This window comes from Conger conger, chromosome 19, assembly GCF_963514075.1.
Source record: "Conger conger chromosome 19, fConCon1.1, whole genome shotgun sequence".
NCBI lineage: Eukaryota > Metazoa > Chordata > Actinopteri > Anguilliformes > Congridae > Conger > Conger conger.
Window position 1 is genome coordinate 13,580,814 of NC_083778.1, and position 13,180 is coordinate 13,593,993.

The 13,180-nt window shown below is 43.7% G+C and overlaps 1 protein-coding gene across 1 annotated transcript in view; it reads left to right on the forward strand.

Moving 5' to 3' along the window:
• The first annotated feature begins 7,780 nt into the window (after positions 1-7,780).
• Positions 7,781-13,180, forward strand: part of LOC133119412 (peroxisome proliferator-activated receptor alpha-like) — a 39,061-nt gene continuing 33,661 nt past the window's right edge. Inside the window, exon 1 of the mRNA XM_061230003.1 lies at positions 7,781-7,935. The gene's annotated coding sequence lies outside the window, so the exon portion shown is untranslated. The remainder of the gene's footprint in view (positions 7,936-13,180) is intronic.

Consider the following 13,180-nt stretch of genomic DNA (forward strand, 5'->3'; position numbering starts at 1 on the left):
TTGGTGTTGTGTTGACTTATTATTGTCTGTTGTCTTCACTTTAAAACAATACTGTACTGTCGGTGGTGTTTTCATTATTTCTCCAATAATTATATGACGCAGCGTAAAACTGGATTTAATCGCTTTCAGTGTAAAAATTATGGTAGATTGATACACCTGGGAAGAAAACCATCGCCAGTAGAAACAGCAGGATGATTTTGTGGTCCTAAATTGAGAATCTATAATCTGGAACTGATAACTAGTTATGGACAGCGAAAGGTTGATATTTTAGTCTGCTGTCACACTGCATAGAAATTTTAAGAACGATATCCAAAATATCGAAAAGACCACTTTTACCCGAAGTAGCTAGCTAGCTACGGTGCGTACTGGAGATCCCCCCCACCTGGTGAACAAGCAAGTGTGTGTGTGTGTTCTGAATTCATGTATGTCTGTGTTCTGTGTGTGTGTGTGTGTGTGTGTATGTATATGTGTGTGTGTGTGTTTCTGTAATATATGCTCTGTGTGTGTGTGTGTGTGTGTGTAATATATGCTCTGTGTGTGTATATATGTGTATATATATGTGTGTGTATATGTGCGTGTGTGTATGTGTGTGTAATCTATGCTCTGTGTGTGTGTATATGTGTGTGTGCGTTTGCGTATGCGTGTGTGTAATATATGCTCTGTGTCTAAGTGCATCATCGCAGTACTGTAGTCAGTATGGCAGAGGTGCGGGGGTGCGGGGGATCCCAGCCGGCCCGTTGGACAGGACGGTGTGGATAAAGTGTGGCTTGAATAAAACATGCGCATCACTTCAGACGGCCATTAAGCGATGTTCACTTCAGCGCTACACGCCCGCTGGAGAGAGTGAGCTTTCACGGGCTCCTCTTCCCCCCCTGCTGCAGTATTTATGACCGCTGGCTGGCACACAGCGTGTGGCACATGGGGCACCGCCTGCAGGCTGGAGGCTGGCTGGAGCAACGTGCAGGCTGGCCCGTGCAGCTCAGTCCAGTGTGGGGATTCTGAGGGCTGCTTCTGTGTGTGCGTGTCTGTGTCTGAGTCTGTGTGTGCGTACATGTGGGTGGGTGTGTGGTGTATGCCTGTCTGTGTGTGTGTGTGTGTGTGTGTGTGTGTGCTTGTCTGTATGTGAGTGTGTGTGCGTGCGTGTGTGTGCTGGTGGGTGTGTGGTGTTTGTATGTGTTCGTATGTGTTCCTGTATGTGTGTGTGTGTGTGGGTGTGTGTGCGTTTGTGTGAGTGTGTGTGTATGTGAGTGTGAGTGAGTGTGTGTGTGTGTGTGTTTATGTGTGTGTGTATGTGAGTGTGTGTGTGTGTGTGTGTATGTGAGTGTGAGTGAGTGTGTGTGTGTGTGTGTGTGTGTGTTCATGTGAGTGTGTGTGTGTGTGTGTGTGTTTATGTGTGTGTGTGTGTGTATGTGAGTGTGTGTGAGTGTGTGTGTGTGCATGTCCATGTTTGCCAGGACATCATCTCTGCACCGCACTCACAGACAAAAGGGCCCAGTTTAAACGCACAGCATTTACTCCTCCATTCAGGTCAGTTTCACGGATGTGGATTTCCCCCTCGGTCTCCTCCGTCCCGGCCTTCCTTCTGCCCGCGCCCCGCCCGCTCCTGACAGGCCGTCCTGGCAGCGTCACGCCTGTCCCAGACCCGCACCAGAGCAGCCCTGCCAGCAGAACTCTCCCCACACACACTCACACACTCACACACACACACACACACACTCCTCCTCATTCTCAGGGATCCCCCTCGTCCGTGTCCGCTCTGTGAATGTTAATGGTGATGGGATCAGCAGCCTTTCCTTTCCCCACTGCGTATCAATGAACCTCCCCCCCCCCCCCCCCCGCACCCCAAAACACCTCTCAATACAGCCGGAGTTTATACGCGGAGTTGGACCGGGCCCGCGCGGAAAGGTGTAAATCCTGCGGAGCAGAAACTGGGCGTGAGATTTACGGCTCCCCCCTGGAAGCGTACGGTCGCGCCGGGCCAGAACGCCCCCCCCCCCAGTCCTCAGGAGTCCCTGCCAGTCGCCGTATTGAACCGGTACGAGCCCTGGCCCCGATGCGAGAAGCGGCCCGGCTGAATATTAATTGGGGAGGAAACAATCGGCCAGTGTGCGGAGAGATCCAAGCCCCTCCGTGAGATACAGACTTCGCCCTCTGTCTGAGGGTCACGGCACAATACGGGCTTTGTCCGCCCGCCGAAGTATGTTCCCTTTCGGCTGTTTTGTTTTTGTTTGTTTTGTGAAAGTGTGTCCCGGAGATGAGACGTCGTCGGCTGTAAAACTACACCGCGACGAACACATGCGCGTACGCGCGGGCTACACGGACGAGGCTGTAGACTCATACTCACTGACTCACACACTGTACGGCACACTGACGCCCCGATATCGCCCTTTCACCACTGAGCACCATGCACACATGCGTGTGCACCGTTTGCTTTGTGTAAAACCAGCACATCCACTTAAAACAGAAGTTAGTGGAGCTTAGAAAGGTCATTGAAGTCTCACTTTGCATCGTTCGTTTGACGCTTTTCCATTTACTTGCATATTTAAGTGCGTAAATACTGAACGTCTGGTTTTAACCGATTAATGGGGCAAACTTCCCAATACAATAAGCAAGATTATTTTAATTCATAAAGGAGGCTTGATCGCCACCTAGTGTGAATTTTATTAAAGTTCATCCAGTGAATTCTGGACTTCAAGTACTGTATCGTCATTAACAAACTGTTAGATTAAATAACATAGGTTAGATTTAATATTATTAAATGTAACCATTTATTTTTTAATAAAATAATGTTGATGTTATTTAATTTATGTTAAAATTTTGACCAACCATCTAAACAAAGATTCTACATTAAATGTGAGTGTGTGTGTGTGTGTGTGTGTGTGTGTGTGTGTGTGTGTGTGTGTGTGTGTGTGTGTGTGAATAGGTGAATGAGAGGCATTACTTATAAAATGCTTTGGATAAAAGCACTATATTAAGCACTAGTCCATTTACCATTTACTAAAAAATACAGTAATTTTGGATTTCAAGGTATGTTGTGATGAGAGAATTGCTGGGTTCTTAGAGAAATGTTTGTCAAATACATGCTGGATATAATTCCAGTCCAACTGACAAGGACTCTGAACTGAACTGTAGGAATGGCAAATTTGTGTGGTTGTGTGTGTGTGTGTGGGCAGGTTGGTGTGTGTGTGTGTGGGCAGGTTTGTGTGTGGTGTATGCCTGTGGGTGTGTGTGAGGGGGTGGGTGTGTGTGTCAAGTTACAATTACCCTGTCATTTCCAGGTTGAAACCTGCTGATTGTGTCAGCTCATTGTGTCAGGAGAGTCTTCTGTTGGTGAGAGGTAATAAAATAAATAAATAATTCTAAAAATATAAGAAAGAAACCTGTATATACCACTGAGCGAAAAGAAAGATAGTTTCATTCAGGTAAAAGATAGGGGGGCCCATATAATGCAACAGTGTGTTAAATTAGCATTTCAATTAAAATGTAGGAATCTCATTTGGAATAAAATGGAATCATATTGATTAGCCATGTCTAACAAATGCCCTGAAATTCTTTGAGGAAGTTGCTAAATATTTTGACTCAGACCAGGCTTACGATATTATTTTGAACTTCTTAAAGAACCACACAAGAGACTCGTTAACATTGTGAAGCCTGTATAAATTACAGGCGGTATGGATTTTAGCGTGAGTTCAAGGGAAAGACTTTGGATACTAAACTGTGAAAGAGTTATTTTGGGTATTGCCAGCCGGTTAAGACATTGCATTAGGCAGGCAATGATCTCTCCCTCTCTACCTCAGCTGGTGTGTGGTGAACATTCTGGCACAAAATGGCTGCCGTTGCATCACCCAGGTGGGTGCTGCACATTGGTGGTGGTTGAGGTCGAGTTTCCCCCTCATCACTGTAAAGTGTATGAGAGCATGAGAAAAACTAGATCTATCTATCTATCTATCTATCTATCTATCTCTCTATCTATCTATCTTTCGATCCTCAATAGATTGAATTTGACCATAAAATCTAGTGTGGTGCATGCTTCCACCAGCAGGTGGTGCTAGAGGCTTTTTAAAAATCAATTAACACCAAAATGCCTTTTTAATAATTTTCATAATTTTAATAATTTTAAATATCCAGGTGAATGATTTTCGTAAGAATTACAGAAATTAGTTTAACGCTTAAGTGAATGCGTTGGGCTACGACACGGGCAGCCGAGCTGTAACACTGTTGTTTTTTCAGATTTTCCCCACACACTGTCTTTGGACACAATGGTACCGAACAGCTAAATTGTTAGTGTACAGATTTTAATCGCTGAGGGCTGGACTTTTTCATTGTAATTTTTGCGGGGTGCTTAAGCTGAGCTCCATGAGCAGCGTGAATTCAACAGCACACAGATGGGTTGCTGGAACACAGTCTGCATTCAGCTTCCGGGGGTCTGCGCTTACCCAGCTGACCAGTGGTGGAGGCAGGGGCCGGCTTTCCGGCTGTTAGTTTCACTTATTGATATGAAGTCGCCCCCTAGTGATACCTCTGTTTTCACCCCAAATGTTCCTAATTTCCCATTCGACTCCATTCATGTTTGACAGCAAATAAAAAATATTTCCGCTCATATACTGATGGTCAATCCATGCTACATATATATATATATATATATATATATATATATATATATATATATATATATATATATATATATATATATACATATATATATATATGTATATATATTTGGAACATATATATTTATATTTTATTTTTTTCCAGAAGTCCCCTCGATATAGATGGGTTTTATTTCCCCCAAAAATGCTCTGACGTCAAATATTTGCCCCCTAATTTGGCAAATTCCCAAATGTTTTTTTCATTGGTTCATCCATTGAGGAACGGAATTGACTCTTGCGTCTTCAGTGTGAGCAAACCTGCTGCCCTGTGTTGCGGTATTTTTCCCCATTGGTTTCTATTGCCATCTGTCTCACATTAATGGCATTTGGCAGACGCTCTTATCCAAAGCGATGTACAGTTGATTAGACTAAGCAGGAGACATTCCTCCCTGGGAGCAATGCAGGGTTAAGGGCCTTGCTCAAGGGCCCAACGGCTGTGCGGATCTTATTGGTTACACCGGGGATCGAACCACCGACCTTGCAGGTCCCAGTCATGTACCTTAACTCCTACTTTTTCAGGCCTAGGAGTATGCGACTTGTTGAAAAGCCCTGAATTGATTGCGAGTTTGCCTGTCTTCGGTTAGTTTAACATGCTGTAAGTCCATTTGGATAAAAACATCTGCTAAAGGCTTTTTTTGCAACGTTAAGCTGTGGAGGGCTGCCTGTTCAACTCTAATCAGAGATCAGACGGGATTATCCAGTAGGTGAGAGTCATCATAATTCTTGAGAACATTCATTTTATGTTAACAAGCTTGTTTTTGTTTATTTATTAATGTATTGACTCAGTGATTGCTGGGAAGCAGTTGTCTCGTTGACCTGTTGCGAAGCAAGCGTCGAGTTGGCATCGCATGTCCCCTTTTGGCACAATGGCATCACCTTTTTTTTTTTTAACCTCAGTGAAAACGGCAGATTGAACACGCATACGGCAGATTGAACACGCGTTCAGGAGGACGTGCAGTTGTTGGAGCGCATTGTGAAACGTGTTCTTGGACACGCAGCTGCCCAGTTGTGCAGGGAGTGCTCAGCCCGTGATCTCCTCCGGGGACGTTGTGCAACAAAGGTTGTGTTTTTTTTATTTTTCAGTTTTACTTTCTGTGGCCTAAAGTTTCCGGAGCTTTTGCGAGTCTTGTGAGCGTGAGTTTGGAGCGGGGCCACGGGAACGGCAAGAGCCGCGGGCCGCGTGGCCCCTTGTCACCGGGTGCGGATCGAGGGCCGCGGAGGGGCCCTCCAGGGGCCCCGTACCGTGCTCTGGAGCAGCGTGACTGAACCCGGAGCAAGGGAATCGTGGGTATTAACGGAGGCCGTGTAAAGCTGAAGCAATGGCTGACCGGTCCCTGGTGAGGACACTCTGAGCCCAATATTACAACAGTAATATCACGTCTGCATCAGCCTGTCTCTGTATATAACCCTGGATGTGTGGAAAATAAGTTTTACAATCCCGGCCCTGTGTGAATTGGTTGCAGAAACCGAACAGCAATGACCGATCCATCTTTTCGAAAACATTCTTGTGCGTTGCAAAATGGCAGTTGAGAGTCATAACTCTTGCAAAATGAGGACTGATCGGGGACTCGCTCTCGTTAATTCTCGATATTTCCTCACAGATCGGCGACAGCGCCAGCAATAATACACAAGCGCTAACCGTGCGCTTAATTAATCCGTCCGGATCCGACCGGTTCGATCAAAAGCAGCTGCAGCGTCTGCTAATACGAACGGGATATTTCACGTACGAACTCTGGCTCTTCCACCAAGATGTGTTCTTCAGTTATGGGGAACACAATTATTGATTTTTCATGTTATCATTTTTTTTATCAATCATTTTCCAGTAAATCACAAAAATACCAAACCCACCAAGAATGTCCGTTCCCAATGAATGGCCTTAACTCGTTCGTTGGGGTAAAATGAACAAAACCTTTATAAAAGGAGATGTTTGTTTGGATTTAATGTTTTCGGTGACTCTTTAGCCAATCAGCAAATTGTATTTGTCGCTCAAGTGCTATAAGTCACCAACAACCAGCAGACAGTATTCCTTCCACAGGACTGGAGTCTGATGCTTCTAACTATGTGCAGATTTGAAAATAATGTTGTTACAGGCTTTTTTCCCTATTGGTTGCTCCTGTGTATCAGATCATTGTGTCTCGCGTTCAGTGATACAATATTATCACAGGTCCTTTATCTTAGACAGATGCGTATTATCTTATTGTCTACAATCCTATCCTACGGTCGGCCATCAAACCAGCCATGCAGCACCTGAATACCCCAGACGGGAGCCATTTTATATTTTAACTGTGAAGTAAATCAGTGTGTTTAAGGAAAACATCTAATTATCTCCCAGCCAACACAAAATCCCCATAATGAGGAACCTTATAAATGGATAAATGGACCAAATATAATGACACTGGTATCAAGGGTTAGATACTACAGTCACACATAAAGAATTCTATACTGTCAGGGACTCATTCTAAAATGCTGCTATTGTTGTTTTTACAAATGGTTTTTTTGGATAGATTCTAATGAAATATACAGCTACAGTTTTAACATTTTGGCTTTTGCATGTTTTGCATGGTGTAGTAGATGCTCGCTGCTCTGGGCATCCGATGCCTGTTGTCCCATTTGATAAGGTTAAATCACAACATAGCCCCCAGTTTTTCAGTGACCTGCAATTTGATGAGGCTCCTGGGTTAGAATGATTAGGTAACTGGTATGTATCTTTGTGTACTAACCGTGGATGTGCACACAGGAGTTATAATAATATAAATAATAACAGCAACAACAATAATACTATTAATAAACCATCCATCTCTCAGACTGTCGATAAAACGTGATGAATGCCTCGACTATCCCACTGTTTGTGGAAAGGGCTGATAGTCATTACTTAAACAGAGTAAGATTGGCTTGCTTATAATCACTTACAAGCATTTTGGGGTCGTGAATCACCCTGACTTCGCGGTGAAAAGTACAGGCAAGTGCTGGAAGTACAGTTGCGTGTCAGTGTGTCCCGCTGAAGTGGAAGTGGCTTTTTATTCGCTGAAACCATAGGTGTGTCAGTAGGTGTGTGCGCTCGTTTTTCAAACTGTCACTCATGTCGTCATTTCCTTGGTGCAATGATCGCTCGCTGGCCGCACAGTGTCGGATTTTGACAGCAGCAGTGCGCTCGGCGGGACAAGAACAAGGCCGTGGGTAAGGGGGCTATATTTTCTCGTTGCTGCCGATTAGAGCGTTGACAGTCTCTCAGCCAAGTGCTACTCCTGAGGATATGGCGGCTTCGGACTGGGAAGCCCGCTGTAAGGTCAGTATCCCGACTGTGAATAAAAACTGTTGCCAAGATTACTCATGATTGCGTTAATTAATTTATGGCAAATGAAAGCACTTTGAGATTAACGAGTAAACTTGCATTTCACGGAATTTATGCAGCCTGTAATCTTGTCGTTTGCCAGTGTTCGATGTCAATGTGCAACAGTTTCCAGGCAGGACATCCACTTTCGGGTTGTTATTGCTGACATATTTCGCTTAAATCTCAGCTTTGCATCTGGCGGAGCATTTCAGTGTTGACTGAAACTCGGCAAGTCGCGGAAAGTTCTGATTTATTATTTTGAAGGTTGCGCTTCTACTTTTTTTCCTCCATTAAAAGTGACTCCGTATTTCCCTCGTACTCTTCTTAACCAGACATTAATGCCGAAAACCGTCTACTAATTTAATCGCTGTACTAGCTGCTAGAGAGGTTTTTTTTTTTTTTTTGTTCATGCAACTTTGCAAATTCTTACGCGTAGGCACACGAAACAATGATGTTTATAGACTCCACTGACCGGTGTTTAACGAGTTGCTAAGTTGTACGCACACGTATTATATATTAAGTAATTACATTCGTAAGTATGCTTATTTGTACCGTATGCAGCCTGGACCATTGGATTAGCATTGTGCGGTTTTGCACAGCCGGAGGCAGCCCACTGTACACACACAACATGCGTAACCCGCCAGTGTATGAGAGTTTTGAGGGCAGGGTTGAAGTTGGGTGAGAACCCTTGATGAAAATGCAATGAGTCAGTGACCACTATTGCCTGATCAACGTCGAACATGACACAATTTATTAAGTTCGTTATCTTGCGTTATGAACAAAGACAATTAAAACGATAGTGTGTTGTAAAAGTAAACAAGTCAGTCTGTCGCCAGTGTTTGCTTGTGTTATCGATCCATTGAGTAAAGTATGAGGATATCTTTACGTTGCAGCCTCCGCTCAATCCCCGAGCCTATAGATTTTGAGAAAATGTGTTTTTAACTGTTGAGGTATTAATTTTTAAATATTATTTTCACATGCGTATTATATAAAGGCTTCCCCTTTGTGAATCAATTGCCTTTTTTTGTTGCTAAAACGTATCTTTCTGATAAACACAAGATTATGTGTTGCTTCTGCAATAAGTCAAATCTTTCAGATTTATGTAATGCACTGTAAATGATCAACTTACAGAGCACATGTCAAGTAGCGCGTTCAGCATTTCACAATAATATTCCAGATGATGTCATACAGATGATACATTATAAAAAAATAAAGTGTAACAGCAGGTTTTTAAAAAGTCATTAAAATATTGTCACAGAACTGGCCAGTGTATTGTTGCATGGCAGGGCATTCCATCGACTTCTCGATGACCAGCACGTTGAAAGCTGTGTCACTCTCAGTGCTGGAACGTGATCTGCGCATGCTCAGAACGCTCTTCTCCAATGACCCCAGACAGACCTGAGGGTGACAGTGGGTGGGAAGAACTTGCAAACCACTCCTTGGTTTTTGGGGAACCACAACACTTGCACTGGCTTTTCTAGTTACCTTAAAATCAGTGACCATTGCTGACCAGGTGAGTTACCTGCACTGTAAACTGCTTCAATTGCCCGGGTGAATGTTGAACAGCAACAGAAAGCGGCATAATCCTGTGGTCCCCGCGGAATTGGCTATCTGAAAGGACTTTTATCGTTGTGTGACGCGCTGTAAGTTTGAAGCATACTGAGTGGCACCCTCAGTCCTTTCAGATGACGGCGTGTTTCAGAATGAAAATAACTGCATCAGTCAGTCTGTCGATTGCTGGATTTGCGCCAATCACATCGTTTGGAGTTAAAGCAAGTTTTACATTTTTAATTTTATCATGAAGGTGTACAGAAAAATGTCCAGTGTTAATTCACCTCTGACAGAATTTGTATGTGTCTACTCTGCCCATATTGGACCCATATAAACTCTGTCAGAGTTGATTTAACCCGGTGATCTGACACATTTTACTGCGTGTCCCTGTAGAAGAGCCTTTTCTCTGGCTTCGGGGCTGTTTTGATTGTGTGGTTTATTTACACTGAGCCCAAGCTGTTGACCGGTCGGTAGTAAGTGTCGGACCGTGGTGTCCGTGCCCCAGCGGTGGTAATCTTATCTTCTCCTCTCTGGCCGGTGCAGTGTGGAGGAGGTCATGAGGTTTGTGTGCGCTGGCATTCAGCAGGGCTCCAGGGCTCTGCAGGGGGGTGGACGGCCAGGCCTGATCCTCCCTTACACAACAGGGTCCGCTGGGACACCGTGCTGCATAGCGACTTGCGCATGGCCAGGACGCTAGCTTCATTGCCAATTGCACTCTTTTTTTTTTTCTTTTTTTTTTTTCTCCTCCCTCCCCTCAAGTCTTTTATGTCCAATGAGATGCCCTGTCCTCTGAGATGCCCTGTCCTATAGTATGCAGTGTCCAATGGGATGCCCTGTCCTTGAGGATGCAGTGTCCAATGGGATGCCCTGTCCTTGAGGATGCAGTGTCCAATGGGATGCCCTGTCCTTGAGGATGCAGTGTCCAATGGGATGCCCTGTCCTATAGGATGCTCTGGACAATGGGATACCCCATCCCGTGTTGCCCTGCCCTCTGTTTTGGAGAGTCATGTGACCAGCCACTGCTTCTTTTAACTCTTCAGAAAATGTGCATTCTTATCAAAGGTATGGCTTTTGCATTGTCTCATCTCTTCAATTCTTGAATGCTGTCTTACTTTGTTTAATTTTTTTTTTTGCTGGAAGCTACAGGCCTGTGAACTTTAGTAAAAAAAAAAATGTTATCTAGGTTGTCCTTTGTCTGTTTTGAGTCAGGTCGTTTGTTTGTTTTTTTGCTGCACGATGAAGAGACCTGATAAAACCAGAGACACTAATCTCAGGTATTGAATAGACTAAAGTTAGCCTCCACAGATGCATATTGCATTGACTTTGGGGCCTTACGTAATCTCTTCCTATGTGCACCGTGCTAATTGATTCTCCATACTGTCCTGATTCTGCAGACGTGGCGTTTGCCATGAGTTCAAGGTCTGACCAGCGCTCTGCCTATGTTATATCACATGGGGCCTTTTCTGTGTGGACAAGGAATGACTTTGCTGTTTGTTTAGGGTGTGATTTTGTGCTGAACACAATGGAATGTGTGTATGTGTGTGTGTGTGTGTGTACGTATGTATGTATGTATGTATGTGTGTGTGTGTGTGTGTATGTGTGTGTGTGTGTGTGTGTGTACGTATGTATGTATGTATGTGTGTGTGTGTGTGTGAGTGTGTGTGAGTGTTTGTGTGTGTGTATGTATGTATGTATGTGTGTGTGTGTGTGTGAGTGTGTGTGAGTGTTTGTGTGTGTGTATGTATGTATGTATGTGTGTGTGTGTTTGTGAGTGTGTATGTGTGTGTTTGTGTGTGCTGTCTTTGACGAAGCAACTGGAGACGTGACCTTCATTGTTACGGAAAGTCCGGTTGTGTTGTCCACGTGTGGAGTCCCACTACAGCTACGACTGTGTGTGTTTACGGAAAAAAAAAAAATTGAGCCCCATTGTCCCTGGCCTTAAATACCCCCCAAAAAAACTGATAGTCTGAAGGAAGGAAGCAAAATCAGACCCAACTTTATGTGATGTCAGTGTGTGATGGACGGGACTGCCGAGTCAGTCATGTCCCAGGGGCTGCTGCTGCTGCTGCTTTCAGATTCAAGTGTTGGCATTTCAGGCTGCTAAGGGGACTGCCCCACCTTACATACAATCCTTGATCTCACCCTACTCCCCAGCAAGACCACTCCGGTCTGCCAGCTCTGGTCGCCTTATGGTTCCCTCACTACGAGCACCTGGCGGTCGAGCTGCACATTTTCCGTTCTGGTTCCTCAGTGGTGGAATGACTTGCCTACCACTGTCTGGACAGCAGAATCCCTCCCCCTATTTCAATGCAGACTAAAAACACACCTTTTCAAACTGTACCTTAGTCCTCCCTCCTGATTTTCCCCGCCCCCCTTTCTGATATCCCAATCCCTCTTGTCTAACCCCCCCCCCCAAAAAAAAAAAAAAAAAAAATAGAATTGCACTTATGATGACTATATGTTTAGAACAACACTTCCTATGCATTTCCCTAGTTATGGATGTGATGCTTTAACTTGTGGAAGAACCTATGCACTTGTAAGTCGCTTTGGATTAAAAGCGTCTGCCAAATGACTAAAATGTAATGTAATGTAAATGCTGCCAGGGGCGCTGTGGAGGGGGGTAATTTAGGATGATTGTCGTGTCTAGGAAACTACAGAATTCTTAGTCCAATCTCCAATTTGTTGAAAAACAACTTCACGAGGGGAAAAGACACCACTGGCAGCAAGCTCTTCAGGAAAATCAGACTTTATTTAAGTGCATGAAGCTGGACCAGTTCTGCTGAAGTGGACCTCGAATGCCATTTTTACACCCATTTTATACACTGTTCTTATCTTAACTCCTCCTAAAACTCCTCCTAAAACATCGGCTGACTTGGCAGCGCTACCTTCTCGGTTCTGAAACCATGGTGGAAAATCACCCTATTTACTTTAAAAAAAAAAAATGCTTTTAGTACATTACACAAGCATACAAGCCATTTTACATATGTAATCTGTGTTTAACAAAGAGGAATCATAAAGAGCATCATACGATACCATGCAAAACATGGTTCTATTTTATATTTTCCAGTATATGGTGCTTTTCGGTACTTTCTAATATATGGTGCTTTTCGGTACTTTCTAATATATGGTGCTTTTCGGTACTTTCCACAGCATAAAAATCATGTTTGGTACTTCGGATTACACATGGGTCACTTATGCACTTGTAACACAAACTTTTATCAGCAGTAAATCATTGAAAATATACAGACATACTAAACATTTGATTAACATTCTCTTCTAAGTGAGTAAATGTACTTCTTTAGCCTGTTGCATTCTTTGCATTCTTTGCTCTCATTTCAACAGTTTTCACTGTGGTTTCTTGCGTTTTCATAAGCTCAGCTGTAATTAATGTTCTAGGTTCATTTGATTTGATAACAAGCAGCGTACATGTAATATATTGATTATAAGCCACTTACATATAGATACACTTCTGGCATGAATCATTAAGAGTTTTGGAGAAACCAGCTGTACAGGCATACCAGACATCTCGCTCTGCCCCTGCCAGCTGTTTTCTAACAAAATAAAATTTATTCAACTCAGGTTACATATGGGTCAGTTTCAAACTGTACAGGTTACATATCATACTTTAATATTGATTACTTGAGTAATA